We start from the raw sequence: 16,930 nt of genomic DNA, 5'->3' as shown, positions 1-16,930 counted from the left end.
GACTGACTTTACTGTAACTTTTCTATAAATGTATCTATTTTTCTCAAGGAAATGTAATCTGTACTAAAGAATTCTCAATTAAAAAAAAAATGTCTTCATATTCAAATATATTAAGGACAAGTAAATCCATCTGTGCAGTATTATGTAACTAACAAGAGGACCATGATGGTCCTGAATCGCACACCTGTCCCCACATGAACTGAGTATGACGTCGTTTATTCTGAAAATTTTTCATGAAGATCCATTGAAAAATATGGCCTCTAGAGAGGTCACAAGGTATTTCTATCATTTGACATAATGACCTAGTTTTTAAAGGCATGTGACCCAGTTTTGTACTTGACCTAGATATCATCAAGGTGAACATTCTCACCAATTTTCATGAAGACCTCATGAAAAATATGGCCTCCAGAGAGGTCACAAGGTTTTTCTATTTTTAGACCTACTGACCTAGTTTTTGACCGCATGTGACCCAGTTTTGAACTTGACCTAGATATCATAAAGGTGAACATTCTCACCAATTTTGATGAAGATCCATCGAAAAATATGGCCTCTAGAGAGGTCAAAAGGTATTTCTATGTTTAGACCTAGTGACCTAGTTTTTGACCGCAGTTGACCCGGTTTCAAACTTGACCTAGATATCATCAAGAGGAACATTCAGACCAACTTTCATACAGATCCCATGCAAAATATGGCCTCTAGAGTGGTCACAAGGTTTTAGCTCACCTGTCACAAAGTGACAAGGTGAGCTTTTGTGATCGCGCGGTGTCCGTCGTCCGTCCGTGCGTCAGTGCGTCCGTGCGTCCGTGCGTGCGTCCGTAAACTTTTGCTTGTGACCACTCTAGAGATCACATTTTTCATGGGATCTTTATGAAAGTTGGTCAGAATGTTCATCTTGATGGTATCTAGGTCAAGTTCGAAACTGGGTCACGTGCCATCAAAAACTAGGTCAGTAGGTCTAAAAATAGAAAAACCTTGTGACCTCTCTAGAGGCCATATATTTCACAAGATCTTCATGAAAATTGGTCAGATTGTTCACCTTGATGATATCTAGGTCAAGTTCGAAACTGGGTCACGTGCCGTCAAAAACTAGGTCAGTAGGTCAAATAATAGAAAAACCTTGTGACCTCTCTAAAGGCCATATTTTTCATGGGATCTGTATGAAAGTTGGTCTGAATGTTCGTCTTGATGATATCTAGGTCAAGTTCGAAACTGGGTCACATGCGGTCAAAAACTAGGTCAGTAGGTCTAAAAATAGAAAAACCTTGTGACCTCTCTAGAGGCCATATATTTCATAAGACCTTCATGAAAATTGGTCAGAATGTTCACCTTGATGATATCTAGGTCAAGTTCGAAAGTGGGTCACGTGCCATCAAAAACTAGGTCAGTAGGTCAAATAATAGAAAAACCTTGTGACCTCTCTAGAGGCCATATTTTTTATGGGATCTGTATGAAAGTTGGTCTGAATATTCATCTTGATGATATCTAGGTCAAGTTCGAAAGTGGGTCACGTGCCTTCAAAAACTAGGTCAGTAGGTCAAATAATAGAAAAACCTTGTGACCTCTCTAAAGGCCATATTTTTCATGGGATCTGTATGAAAATTGGTCTGAATGTTCATCTTGATGATATCTAGGTCAAGTTCGAAACAAGGTCATGTGCGGTCAAAAACTAGGTCAGTAGGTCTAAAAATAGAAAAACCTTGTGACCTCTCTAGAGGCCATACTTGTGAATGGATCTCCATAAAAATTGGTCAGAATGTTCACCATGATGATATCTAGGTCAAATTTGAAACTGGGTCACGTGCCTTAAAAAAGTAGGTCAGTAGGTCAAATAATAAAAAAACCTTGTTACCTCTCTAGAGGCCATACTTTTCATGGGATCTGTATGAAAGTTGGTCTGAATTTTCACCTTGATGATATCTAGGTCAGTTTTGAAACTGGGTCACGTGCGGTCAAAAACTAGGCCAGTAGGTATAAAAATAGAAAAACCTTGTGACCTCTATAGAGGCCATATTTTTCATGAGATCTTCATGAAAATTAGTGAGAATGTTCACCTTGATGATATCTAGGTAAAGTTCAAAACAGGGTCACGTACCTTCGAAAACTAGGTCAATAGGTCAAATAATAGAAAAACCTTGTGACCTCTCTAGAGACCATATTTTTCAATGGATCTTCATGAAAATTGGTCAGAATTTTTATCTTGATAATATCTAGGTCAAGTTCAAAACTGGGTCACATGAGCTCAAAAGCTAGGTCACTATGTCAAATAATAGAAAAAATGACGTCATACTCAAAACTGGGTCATGTGGGAAGAGGTGAGCGATTCAGGACCATCATGGTCCTCTTGTTCTATTACTTGACCTACTGACCTAGTTTTTGACCGCACATGACCCAATTTTGAACCTGACCTAGATATCATCAAGGTGAAAATTCTGACCAATTTTCATGCAGATCCCATGAAAAATATGGCCTCTACAGAGGTCATAAGGTTTTTCTATAATTTGACCTAGTGAACTAGTTTTTGAACTTGACCTAGATATCATCAAGATGAACATTCAGACCAATTTTCATAAAGATCCCATGAAAAGTATGGCCTCTAGAGAGGTCACAAGGTTTTTCTATTTTTAGACCTACTGACCTAGTTTTGGACCGCACATGACCCAGTTTCGAACTTTAACTTGATATCATCAAGATGAACATTCTGACCAAATTTCATGAAGCTCTCATGAAAAATATGGCCTATAGAGAGGTGACAAGGTTTTTCTATTATTTGACCTACTGACCTAGTTTTTAACCGCACGTGACCCAGTTTTGAACCTGACCTAGATATCATCAAGATGAATAATCAAACCAATTTTCATAAAGATCCCATGAAAAATATGGCATCTAGAGAGGTCACAAGGTTTTTCTATTTTTAGACCTACTGACCTAGTTTTGGATCGCACATGACCCAGTTTCGAATTTTAACTTGATATCATCAAGATGAACATTCTGACCAAATTTCATGAAGCTCTCATGAAAAATATGGTCTCTAGAGAGGTCACAAGGTTTTTTCATTATTTGACCTACTGACCTACTTTTTGATGACACGTGACCCAGTTTCGAACTTGACCTAGATATCATCAAGGTGAACATTCTGACCAATTTTTATGAAGATCCATTCACAAGTATGGCCTCTAGAGAGGTCACAAGGTTTTTCTATTTTTAGAACTACTGACCTAGTTTTTGACTGCAGTTGACCCAGTTTTTAACTTGACCTAGATATCATCAAGATGAACATTCACACTAACTTTCATACAGATCCCATGAAAAATATGGCCTTTAGAGAGGTCACAAGGTTTTTCTATTATTTGACCTACTGACCTAGGTTTTGATGGCACGAGACCCAGTTTCGAACTTGACCTAGATATCATCAAGGTGAACATTCAGACCAATTTTGATGAAGATCTTGTGAAATATATGGCCTCTACAAAGGTCACAAATTTTTTTCTATTTTTAGACCTACTGGCCTAGTTTTTAACCCCACATGACCCAGTTTCGAACTTGACCTAGATATCATCAAGGTGAACATTCTGACCAATTTTCATAAAGATCTCATGAAAAATGTGACCTTTAGAGTGGTCACAAGCAAAAGTTTACGCACGCACGGACAGACAGACGGATGCACAGACGGATGACGGACGCTGCGCAATCACAAAAGCTCACCTTGTCACTTTGTGACAGGTGAGCTAAAAACATATGTGATTTTGTATTACTGATGTTGTTTAATAAAGAACATAGCAATCTTTCACTGGCTGAAGGTTTGGATAGAATTATCTAGCTTAACTGTAACTGTTTAGGCAGTAACAAAGCTTGGCCGAGTTACTGCAAGAACAGTTACTCAAGAGCCAGATATTTCCTGGCACACCTACAACCATTGCACGTCACATTTTTCAAATAATAGAGGAAACAAGAGGGCCATGATGGCCCTGTATTGCTCACCTGAGTTTAGTTGCTTATTTTAACCAATTTTATCAGTATTGAAATCTTTATAATTCATGAAATATTGATGCAAGAGTTATGGCCCTTGTGCAATTTGATGTGGGTGATGATGAAGAATACTTATTTATAAGTTTGAAACAAATCTATCAATTAATGAGGTCACAAGGTTTTTCTATTTTTTGACCTACTGACCTAGTTTTTGATCGCAGGTGACCAAGTTTCGAACTTGGCCTAGATATCATCAAGGTGAACATTCTGACAAATTTTCATGAAGATCCATTGAAAAATATGGCCTCTAGAGAGGTCACGAGGTTTTTCTATTTTTAGACCTACTGACCTAGTTTTTGGCCGAACGTGACCCAGTTTCGAAATTAATATAGCTATCATCAAGGTGAACATTCTGACCAACTTTCATGAAGATCCATTGAAAATTATAGCCTCTAGAGTGGTCACAGGGTTTTTCTATTTTTAGACCTACTGACCTAGTTATTGGCCGCACGTGACCCAGATTCGAACTTGACCTAGATATCATCAAGTTGAACATTCTGACCAATTTTCATGAAGATCCATTGAAAATAATGGCCTCAAGAGTGGTCATAAGGTTTTTCTATTTTTAGACCTACTGACCTAGTTATTGGTCGCACGTGACCCAGTTTCGAACTTGACCTAGAAATCATCAAGGTGAACATTCTGACCAACTTTCATGAAGATCCATTGAAAATTTTGGTCTCTAGAGTGGTCACAAGGTTTTTCTATTTTTAGACCTACTGACCTAGTTTTTGGCCGCACGTGACCCAGTTTCGAACTTGACCTAGAATTTACCAAGATGAACATTCTGACCCATTTTCATAAAGATCACATGAAAACTGACCTCTAGAGATGTCACAAGGAAAAGTTTACGCACGCACGGACGGACGCCGGACGCTGCGCAATCACAAAAGCTCACCTTGTCACTTCGTGACAGGAGAGCTAATAAAATAAAAATGAATGTTTTTCTTTTAAGTACTACTTTATTATAGAAGCGTATGAATTTATGCATTCATTCATAAATTAGATGTTAATTTATTGCATATAATTATATAATAAATTACAGCCACTCATCTTACTACTTGGAATGTTAGACGAGTTTTCTTCCAGCACTGGCAAAAATATAGAACAAGAGCTGTCGGAGGACAGCAACGCTCGACTATTCAACAGCCTTGACGATTGAATGAATACGAAAGTCGAAAAAAAGGGCATAATTTAGTAAAAAAGCAAAGTAGGGTTATGGAACCTGCATAGTGCTTATCAGCTCATGACAGTGGACAAGTGTGTGAAGTTTCAATCCATTCCCATTAGTGGGTAACTAAGATACCAGCTTACATATAAGAATTTAACCCAAAACTCCTAAGTTGAACAAGAGCTGTCGGAGGACAGCAACGCTCGACTATTCAACAGCCTTGTCAATTGAATGAATACAAAAGTTGAAAAAGGGGCATAATTTTGTAAAATGCAAAGTAGAGGTATTGAACCTCTGTACTGCATGTCATATCACGACAGTGAACAAGTGTGTGAAGTTTCAATCCTTTCCAATTTGTGGATACTGAGATACCAGCTTACATACAAAAACTTAACCAAAAACTGCTAAGTCAAAGGGGCATAGTTTTGTAAAAATGCCAAGTAAGCTATGGCTCTACATTTATAATTGGTTATTCTATACTATGTCTATCTACGCCGAACATAGTGATTAATTTACTAAAGTCTGTTCCATTCCAAAGGTTTACCCCAACTTTGGAGTCATATGACAAAACTACGACAATTACCGGCAAAGTAAACATGGTTTGATAAACTAAAAAAAAGTCACCCTCGAGAAATTTAACGATTTTTTTCTGCTTTGCCAAATATCCAAATAAATGACAAATTTATATTTTCAACGGCAGTCTCCCATTGTAATTTCTTGTCGCCATTGGAGTTTGCTCTCTAATATGAAGTATTGCGGGAAAATTCTCGTGAATTTTATCGGGAGCGACTCAAAACTCATTTCGTTCACAATTCACTACAAGGGAATGCATGGGTGAAATGAAATTTTGTGTTTAAAAAAACATGTTATTTAGATCTAAGAAAAAAAGTAAATTGACTCACTTTTAACTATCAAAGTTGTAAACACTCCAAAATTCTTCCAAGTCTTCAATAGCTCTATCCAATCCTCAATGAATCAGTTGTAAACAAACAAGCTCTTTTACACATCGATGAAATTCAGGCATCAATCGCACCATGCCCTTGAAACGATGACTTGTTCAATTTAACATCATTTCCAAACGCATGGTTCAAAGATAACCTGTATTTTAGCATCCTTAAGGAAGTATTTACAGTCCGCCACATATCCAATTTCTTTCACAATGAACACAATATTCACCCTATCGAGTCCCAGTTGTGTATGCTTCTTTTTCTTGAAAGAAACTTATGAACGTATGAGATAATGACGTAGTATTGCTGGCACTATGCAGATTTATATGAGGCGCACAAGGGAAAATTTACATAGGTGTACAATCAGCCGATAGAAGATAGAAATCTTGACGTGTGTCATGCTATAATAATTTTCTACTTTTTGAAATTTATAGATCTATTTAAACAATGATTAATTCTTTATCATTTCGTCAACCTATCTGTTTTATTTTTTTTATAATGTTGCTGTTTATATGGAAGCATCTCCTTTTTTAAAAGCGAAATCGGATCGTGAACCCATTCTCTGTTTTTATTAAATTATTATTATTATCTTTATTATGCCAGATTTACATTTGACTTAAATAAATGGTAAAATGTCCAGAGAGCAGTCATAGAAACGTTAAATATTGTTATTCATAACCGCCGATTTCAATTATAAAAAAATATCCCCGAACTATCATTTATCAACTTTTATTGTCCATCAGAGCTACGATGTCCAGAAACAGATTTAAACATTTACAAACTATTTTCAAATCATTCATGAATATTAACGCTAATGCGAGCTGAAACTTGTTTCTTTCCGTTAAAGTTTTGCTTTAGTTTTACATTACTCCAGTCAGGGTTTTTTTAACAAAGGTTTGATATTTTCTTTTTGTTTCTAATCATTATTTTTATATATCCTATATTCCTGTTAAATTTGCAGTCTGGATATGCTTTTAAATTCCACAAAGGTATGAGCGCAATCGTCGCAAGGTGTACGTAACTTCAGATTTTTTTTTCTGGATTTACCGAGCACAGATTAATTATTGTCTCTGGCACAAAGTCTTGTTAATAAGGTCCACGGAGACAGATCGATAATTCTTTTCTTTTCGGTCGTGCTCACACGTGTAACATTTGGCACGTGACGAGGCGCGCGATCGAAGAAAATATGATAGAATGATCAAAATGATAAGCAAAAAGTGTAACATAGGCGTAGGAGCAGCGGGACCTGAAGGACCCCGGTGTACAGCATGTATTTTGCCCCCCCCCCCCCCCCCCCCCCCGTCGTTTCCCGCACTTTTAATTAAAACAAGAGGTTTTTTTTCCTAGAATTAACAGAAAAAGCCCATTTGAGAGAGCATTTATATAAGAATTTAGACTAAATTCAGGGGTGTAAAAAAATTTTTCACACCACTCGCCCTGCAGGACTAATAGCCAGTAATATCTACTCTCCCTTAGTGAACAGCCACTCGCCCTAATAATTGACACTTTTAATACTGTCACTTTTATGAAAGGAGTATTATGTACAATAGTATTATTTCCCGAAAAATATTTATTTGAAAAGTGTCTAAAAATGTGGACACAATAACCATCGTCCATCCACCCGTGTTGAAAGAGATGAAAAAAACGTTTAAAGATTATCGGTAATTATTCAGTTGATAAACATAAGTAATTGACCTTGTTTTCATGATCAATTTACACCCCCTCAAAGAGCTAAAAGAAGTGTGTCAGTATCTTGACATCTGAAGTGGAGATCAAAGCGGTATTTTGCTCGAGATTGTCATGGCATTACGTCATGTTTTTTCGCGCCATGTGACACATCTCTGTTTGATCGTACCGCATTGGTTCTTAAAGGTAGTCAATCACATTAATTTTGAGGAACATTTTCTGACATTTTTCAGTATTTATAATATTCTGTTAGAGATTTATTTAAGGGGTGTTGAAAACTTGAAGCGAAAATGTTAAAAAATGAATGCACTACGCACGGTTTTTGTGTACGTGTCGATGTAAATTAGATATTTAATACGACAGGTCGCACGTGCTTGTGGAATGGAAAATTACCGGCATGACGTTTGATATCTTTACGATTCGCGGGTAAATTCCAGTCAATCCAGGTAGCGACTGAACCATCTCAAAGTTTGTTGAGGTTTGGAGTTGTAATTTCTGATTTGGTAAAGTAAGGACGTAAAAAACCACTCGCCCGATCGGTCGAGTATACAGCGAGGTCCACTCGTCCTACTCAGACTTTAACTCGCCAATGCGAGCGGGCGAGTGGAATGTTTACACCCTGTCAGTAAAACGTTAAATTGTTACCTTTGAAAAAGAGGCCATTGTCGTTCTACATTTTTTATCCACAGTGGTAACTAAAGGAGTTTACATGCAACATAAATATGGAGTCTTAAAGAAAAAAATTGTTTACGTTATTACTTTCTGTATGTTTTCCGTCACTGGTCCAATATAAAAATTTGGCCTTTCAGTGGAACATTTACATAAACTGATATTTCTTTATAATTAGATCTGGGTCCTAAATATAACTAAAAAATACAGAAATGTTAACAAAATTATTAGGAAAACCAATATTTCTATTTCTAAACGGTCAAGATAGTTTTTGTAACTATGAACGTATTTCAACGCAAATATTTCGAGTAGTAGACATCTAACCATTTATGTTTAAAACATTTTTTCCTTGTCCTGTCCGTTCAGATTAATGTGACGTGATTGAAAGGGAATATCCTTACGGACTGCGAAGTTTAGTTTCCACTTTTATTAATTAAAATCCTATAAAAATACTCCCGGGAGGTAATATCTATCTAGGTCACATCCACAGAAGGCAAGTTTTTTATTAATTTTCCGGTCTAACAACAGAAAAACTAATATAAGAAGAATACCCATGTGTTATTAAAATATCGAGACGCTCGCACGCACATTTTTTTTAGAATGCCATTGATTTTTGTGTTTGTTTCTTTCTATTTTCTTATTTATTTATTTATTTATTCATGTTGAGGTGGCCTGACATGAATTCCCCAAGAATTAGCGTAATACGATAACAAACACAGTATTTTCAAATATTAACTCGGGCGTTTTAATTTTGAGTTGACCCCTAGTTTGTTGCGCTACGGACGCCGCCATATTGGAAAGTCGACGTAACGTCATATAGCATTACGGCCTATGGGGAAAAAAGAAAAATCCAAGATTATATCTTTAAAATACACTTATTGAAAAATGAAAAAAAGGTCTAGAGATATTGATGTATGGTATATAAATATGTTTTTTGGACGATTTTATCGATACTGATAATTCAGAAACGAGGTAAACGTAATAGGTGGAACAGACTTTAGTGTTACTTATTAATCAACCCTAACATCTATGGTATGTCAATTTAAAAATATGGATATTCGTTCACTAGGTCAAGGACATAGATAAACGTTTTCAGAAAACTAAACACGCATGCATATTTCATATCAAAATAGATGTTTGTTCTTTACAATATAAATCATAAACTAATTTGGTTATTTCTTTCAAAATGGATTGTCAACTGTGTGAAGTAACGAAACTGCCTAATGAATTTGCACCGGAGACAGTTACAGACATGTGTGAACATCCAACCCTCTTCTGTTTGAGAGTAAGTAGTTTTTGACGTAATATATCAGTGCAATAAATATACTTTTACGCGTCTTTAAACAGTTGGGCATAATTATGTACGTTGTGTAGTGTAGGCCACCTAATTCAGCTCTTGACGGGATTCAAACAGCAACCCAGACGACAATGGATCACGTCAAACTTGCATATTTACACAAATTGAATAACTGGTAACTGAATAAGATATCTGTTGTAAGGCCTAAAAATGGTTTGGTTCCGGTATCCTGAACTAGCCTAAATGTTTGACCCGATCCTGAATGTTTTAGCTCTATGGCCTCGAAGATATTTTTTACTGCAGTTTTATGCTTTAAACACGGTCAGTGATGTTAGAAATCAACTTACTGATGCTCTTAAGGCATAATCTCCTTATTTGCATTCATTTTTGACACTAAATTAATTTCTGAAAAGTCCCACTTAATAAAACAAAATAAAAGAATACCCAGGCCCGGATACAGGGCCGGTCCGAGGGGACCCGTGCCCCCACCCCCACCTCAGTTGTCTGAGAAGTGACCTATACTCATCAAAGATGCACCCTACTATTTTGGCAAAGGAATATTTTTTTCTCAAAATTTAGACCCCGAAATGCACCAGAGGCCACCATTTCATACCTGTATTTCAAAAATTTCCAGGGGGAGCGCCCCCTGACCCCCCCCACCCACAATCAAGAGGGGAGTAACGTACCCCTCCAATACCTAAATATTTGACCTAAAAATGCACCAGCGGCCGCCATTTTATGCATGTATTTCAAACATTTCCAGGGGAGAGCCCCCCTGACCCCCCACCCCCAAATATTAGGGTTGTACACCCACCAATAAATGCACCTTAGGATACCATTTTATACTTGTATTTAAAAAAAATCAAGACTGGTACCCGCCCCCCCCCCCACCCCAGTCAAAAATTTCTAGATCCGGCCCTGATACCAACCTACTTACCCTATTTTTTAGCATTTTACCGGAAACAAACAGTTTTTGTTGATATAGCTCTATACGATATGCAGTGCAAAGCACAACAAAATGTTGATTCATTCAAAACAAAAGGTTAAGGATTAAGTCATCAAAACACAGAAATATTTAATAAACGAGCTACATAAAACATTTTACGTCTAAAAATTAAGACATTTTAAAGATGTATGAAAAAAATGAGCATAAATATCATTGTGAATAACTTGTTTAGTAAGTATTAAACAAAAGATCAGGCATCAGATAAGATCAATAAAATGCTAGAATATTAAGCTAGAGTAAGATAGCTGTTTTGTTAGTAAATAAGTAAAAGTGAGTTATTGTGACATGTCCATAAGTTATTACTAACAACTGCATTTTTGTATTTGTGATAAAATTGTTCAATTTTCGAATGTATTTACATAGTAAAAATCATCCAGTTCATGTTACCACAATATCTTCGAAATCGCAGTCACAGGCTCTAAAAGAGTGCAAAGTAATTTCTAAAATAATGAACATCTAATAATCAACATCTAATGTGTCTGAGTTCCACATTTCGAGAGGCAATTAGTTCCAGAGTTTAGGTCCAACAGTACTAAAACTTCTGTCGCTGAACGTTTTGCGCTTGTTGAAAGGAACAACGAAACACACAGTAACGGAATTTGAAGAACGCAAGTTCCTTGTCTGAGTTTGTTTTATGAGAAGTTCTGAAAGATATTCTGGAGAATTTCCGACTGAACAATTATACTTGTAGGTGAGCATCTTGAATGTGATTCTGGCTTTGATGGGTAGCCAGTGAAGATCATAAAGCGCTTGTTTGGAGCTGTCATATTTTCTTCGATTTAGGACAAGTTTTGCACACATGTTTTGAATTCGTTGCATTTTGTTTACCTCGCTTTGAGCAACACCATACAAAATGACATTGCAATAATGTAAATGGGATATCACCAATGACAGCACAAGAGTTTCAGCAGCCTCTTTGGTTAGATATTTCCGGTTACATTTTATTCTGAAGTAGTTGAGCATCGCTGTTCTACAATTTCGTTTTACATGCTCTTTTAGATTCAAGTTTTTATCCAGGTATGCACTTAGATATCGAATATTTCGAGTTTTGTGTGTGATAAGACGTACAAAATTTTGCTCTGGAAAATATATGATATTTTGTTGGATATATATGGTAGAATTTCACAAACTTTATATGGATATGAAGATAAGTGAATAATCTTTCATTTGCTGACAGTTAAAGTTTAAGATAAATATTAATTAAGACAATATATGATAAAATATACATTTTTCTTTGTTCTCAACAAAGAACGCTCACAAAATTCTCACATTAACGCTTATATATTGTTATAAAATACAATAATCCCTGAGGGGAAATGGCGACTAGTAACTTCATAACGGAATTAGAGCCTGTATTGTTGGGTGACAATACCGAGGTTAAAGTACCTGTGACGGTCGATTGCAACGGGCCGGAACATTACACGGAGAACTCCAGTATACCAATGTCAATACAAAATAACAAGATATTGCTAACAAACTCCCAAAACGATGAAATGAATGCATCGACTTTTGACTTAACTCAACATGAAGCCACTGTCAATGCTGAACTGGTCGAGATACAGCGACTGAAAGCATGGGTTCGTGATCTACCTTGTAACATGTTTGTCAATCAACTTCTTCCAGAATATCACAACTCGGAGAAAGAAGCAGACAGATGCTATTTGATATCCTCCGCGAGTCCGAGGATTTTCCTTTTGTTTTAAATAGTGAACTCAAAAGACGTGTAAAAACCCGTCAAGGGGAGGCAACTTCTGTCAAACTTGCATACGATATCCACGCACTCATTTCAGTTCTTGAAGATGAAAACTTCTCGACAATAAAGGACCTTATAAGTGCCGGGAAAAAACCCAGCAGGAAATCATCCGTGTTAGGGACGCAAAATGCAGCTACATCGCATAACGTGTGTCAATGCAAGGCAGAGATAATCCAGTTAAAGGCAACAATCTCATCAATGCAAGCAGATGTTTTACTAATCAAGCAAAGACATGCGGCAACGCAAAACATGAATAATGAAGATTTAAAATCGGTAAAAAACACTATGGCAGAACTCAAATCAGAAGTATCCGGGAGTCTTCACAATATGAAAACGAACATGGATGAACTCACAGCGTGCTTCACATCTTGCCGGACAAGTATATTGGATAGTGTAAACTCATGCAAGACAAATATACTTCTAAACGCATGTAATGTCAAACAAATGCAAGGCAATATTCTAAATGTATCTTTTGCGTTGGCACACCTTAAGGCGTGTGTTGAGGAAATGTATACTAACACAAGGTTTCATCCGCCAGGTGCAGAATCTTATACCCCCAACCCAATCCATACCGTCCCTAACAGTAACTGTGCCCAACCAGAATCTGATATCCCAGACTCAAATCACGCACCCCACGAAAATAACTATGCCGAACAAAATTCCAATAACCAAAGCCCAAATCAGACCTCCCCTGGGAGCAACTGTCCAAGAACTGATTTTGATACAACCAGTTCAATTCCCATCCTACCTGAAAACCATTGTGCCCAACGCAATGACTTGACATCTGCACCTGAGGATGACACCTTTACTGAAGTACAAGATTCCACAGGAGGTGTCCCAGATAGCTGTGAATATATAGCTTACCCCGTCACTCAAACAGTCACCGATACAGAGGCTATGGAAACAGATTCATCTTTTGGGGGTCTTCCTATCCCACCCATTATAACTGTAGCGTACTTCAGCCAGGGGGGTCAGGATGCCTTGATGAAATACACTACAATACACAGGACTACTGGAGTTTCAATACACCAGCAGTAGTATTACTTCAATATAGAAGACGACAACGATATCAGTTTTAACACTCTGTATTAAATGCAATAATGCATTATAACTGATATATATATAACATACAAATACTTAATAGCAATGCTAAATCCTAAAAATAATCATATTCATGAAGTGCGCCGGCTCTCAAATGGGGGCAGTTGCCTAAGTAAATATATTAAACCGTATTCCTAAAAACTAAGATAAAATCCTAAGTTTAGGATTTTATTTCCTAAAGTTCGTACTAAAAACTATTTCGTATACAAGTATACCTATACTTGTATTTATATAATACTAATTCAATGAACCTAAGATTGGATAACCGATATTTAGGAAAAATTCCTAAATACGTACTAAAATTTGGATTTAGGAATTGTACGTTAGTTGTTTTGACCAATAATGATTTGAATAATGGCGCCTTCGCAACTGTTCTTTCAAAGTGAGGCAGATCGCTCTATTTATAAGCTTTGACCCGTTTAGGAATTTAGGAGAGATGTCTCATCCAATCAGATTGCACATAGGAATTTTCTAAGCCAATCAGAGTTGGGTAGGAAATCTCATCCTAAAATACGCTAAGCGGAATCTCCAAGTAAAATTACGAATAATACGACATACAATAAAATGTGAGCAATAATACTCCAAGACAATATATCTTTTATGGTATTGAATCAAATGATGAGTAACATTTGGGTACATAAAATGTAATTGATGCAATAAAATGGAGAATTCCGGTGATTGAAAGTTCCAAATTTACACCGCGAATGACCTAACAAATAGTACGCACTTCTTTCACAAAAATGAACATAATGTAAAGTTTCAGTGACAGTTAATGATTAAAATATGTTTCTAACATCCTATCAATGAACATTACACAAAATGATACAAATATGCTGCATTAGAATATGTAAACGGATGTATTTCTACACACTGCAGTAAACAACATTGCAGCCTCCATTAATTTCAGGAAAAGTTTTAGGAAGTTAACATTCACGCAAAATACAGATAAATGGATGGAGTAAAGTTAATAAATGGTGACAATTTACTTAAAGTGCAATGTACTCCTTGGAGATATGAAATAACAAAACGATACATGCATAAACATGGGAGAAAACGTGCAAGATAATAACTGACATTGCAGGATAAAAAAAGGTAACTGTCATTCTTAAGAAATACAAACATCATTATGATTTAACTTTAAATGAAATAAATCATAGCTTTTAGCATTGATATAGAATACATAAAACATGTGGTACATAAATCCTACAACTCTCCCTACCTTAAAAGTTTTACTTCTCCTGAAGTAACCTGACATAAAAAATTTGTACATTTGTAATTAAATGCGGGTAAAACATTAAAAGTGATTACTGTATACAATTAAGACTAAAAATTCCGCTGGCATTGCGCGAATACATATGCGAACACTATTTTAATTTCTTTAAAGTTCTATCACACATAATCATGAATTATCAATATTTCATTTTAGTCTTAATGGCACAGCACTGATCTTTTGAAGTACATCTTGGTTGACGATGCCACTGCCAGGATTGAAACAGCTCAGGAAGTCCATCTGATCTGATAAAGGTGACATATCTTGTCCATTGATGATTCGGGATACAGCTTCGTAATTGTAAACACGTGCCTTCCCTCTGATATCGGTCTTATAAGGCCCACTTCCAGGAAGAACCAGAAAGTTATACTGGTGAACAAGTGGAAATCGGTCTGGGAAGAAACTGGTGGTACCTGTCCGGCGCAAAAGAGTGAGGGCAGCAAATTCGACTGCTAATGATCTTTGGTCTGGCAGCATTGATTTCCAGTTAGCAGGAGGCCATAACAGACCAGGACAGAGTTGGATGCTCTGGTCTGGTATGACATTCCGGTCACGGCGTGCTGGTGGAAGTAAGGGCATACAACCCTTTGTCAGCAAAGTTCTAGCTCTCTGTCTAACTATGTCGGGGGAGAGTATAGGTGTTGGTTTGTAGATGACTTCAGACGGCCTCTGACCACCAATCATAGTCGGCTCATAAGTCGGAGTAGGTGCAACACTTGAGCAGCAGTAAACCGGAGTGGTACCAGCGAAAAGCGAGCATGAGTTACTGCTGCAGCTGAGCAGTGGTAAAGAGTCAATTGCACTTGAAGTCATTACTTGTGAAACAGTAGACATGCTGACAACTGAAGGGCAATTTTCCTGTGATGTGTTTGCTGGAGGAACCACTTCAACATAAGAGCTGCAAGAGCTTACAGCTGGAGGCGGGGAGACAATTTCATCCCTGGATACTGCTGGAGGTGGAAGAACCACTTCAACAGTTGAAACAACTGGAGATGGAGGGCCCACATCAACATTAGAGCTTACAACTGGAGGCAGGGAGACCACTTCATCACTGGATACAGCTGGTGGTGGAGGGACCACTTCAACAGTAGGTACCTCTGGAGGTGGAGTTGACTTGTTTGATGGAAGCAAAGCTACAGGTGTAGATACACTAGCATCTGGAAAGGATGTCATGACATCAGGGAGAGCTGGAGATAAACTGGCAGATGTGGAGAGCACTGTCACCTGTGGAAAGGGGTCTTCTGTGTCGTTGGAAGTGCCTTCATCAGCAGGGCCCAGGTGAATTGGTGGTGGTGATGATATTGGTGAAAACGGTGGAAGTATACCACACGATTTCATTACTTCCTGCATGAGGTCGTCATTAGCTCCCTCTGGGCTGGCCGGTTGTGTACTTGGCGCATCTGGTGCTTCTGATGGAGAGACATGAGTCTGAGTCTCAGACATTTTTTGAACTTTAGCATGAAAACTTGGCTTAGGCTTATGTAAAAGGACATAAATGTAATGTTCCTGGATACCAAGGAGGGCAGCACTCTCAGCTTTGGTCTCAGGGTTGTTAAGCACCTTCCAAGAGCCACTTGGAATTTCAGTTGAACATTGGATTGCCCTCTGCCTTCGTGAGAGGCTGTCCATCCCTCGAAAATCCTCCGAGATTGAAAGGTCCACCTTTGCCATTAAGTACGTTTCCCCTAGGCTGAAGTGAGCTTTGATTTCCTTGGGAGCAATACAAACATCTATCAACTCCAAGGACGTTGAGGGTCTCTTTTCGCCCGTGTTTGGAGATCCTTTCGCCAGTTCCCACCCAGCTAACCATTTGGACACACCAGGTGTCCTGCCAGTACACCACCGGGTCACAAGTTGCCTTGCATACACTGCAGTCGGGTCATCGAACGTTTCCGCTCTGTGTTCCTTAAGATAATTCAGTGGCTCCAGAGCGAAATAGGATGCTGTGCGTGTGGTAAGCAGTCCCTCTGGAGCGTCCAGGAGCTCTATTGCATGCTTTGTTTT

The sequence above is a fragment of the Mercenaria mercenaria genome, chromosome 12 (assembly GCF_021730395.1).
Source record: "Mercenaria mercenaria strain notata chromosome 12, MADL_Memer_1, whole genome shotgun sequence".
Taxonomy (NCBI): Eukaryota; Metazoa; Mollusca; class Bivalvia; order Venerida; family Veneridae; genus Mercenaria; species Mercenaria mercenaria.
This window is presented reverse-complemented; position numbering follows the sequence as displayed.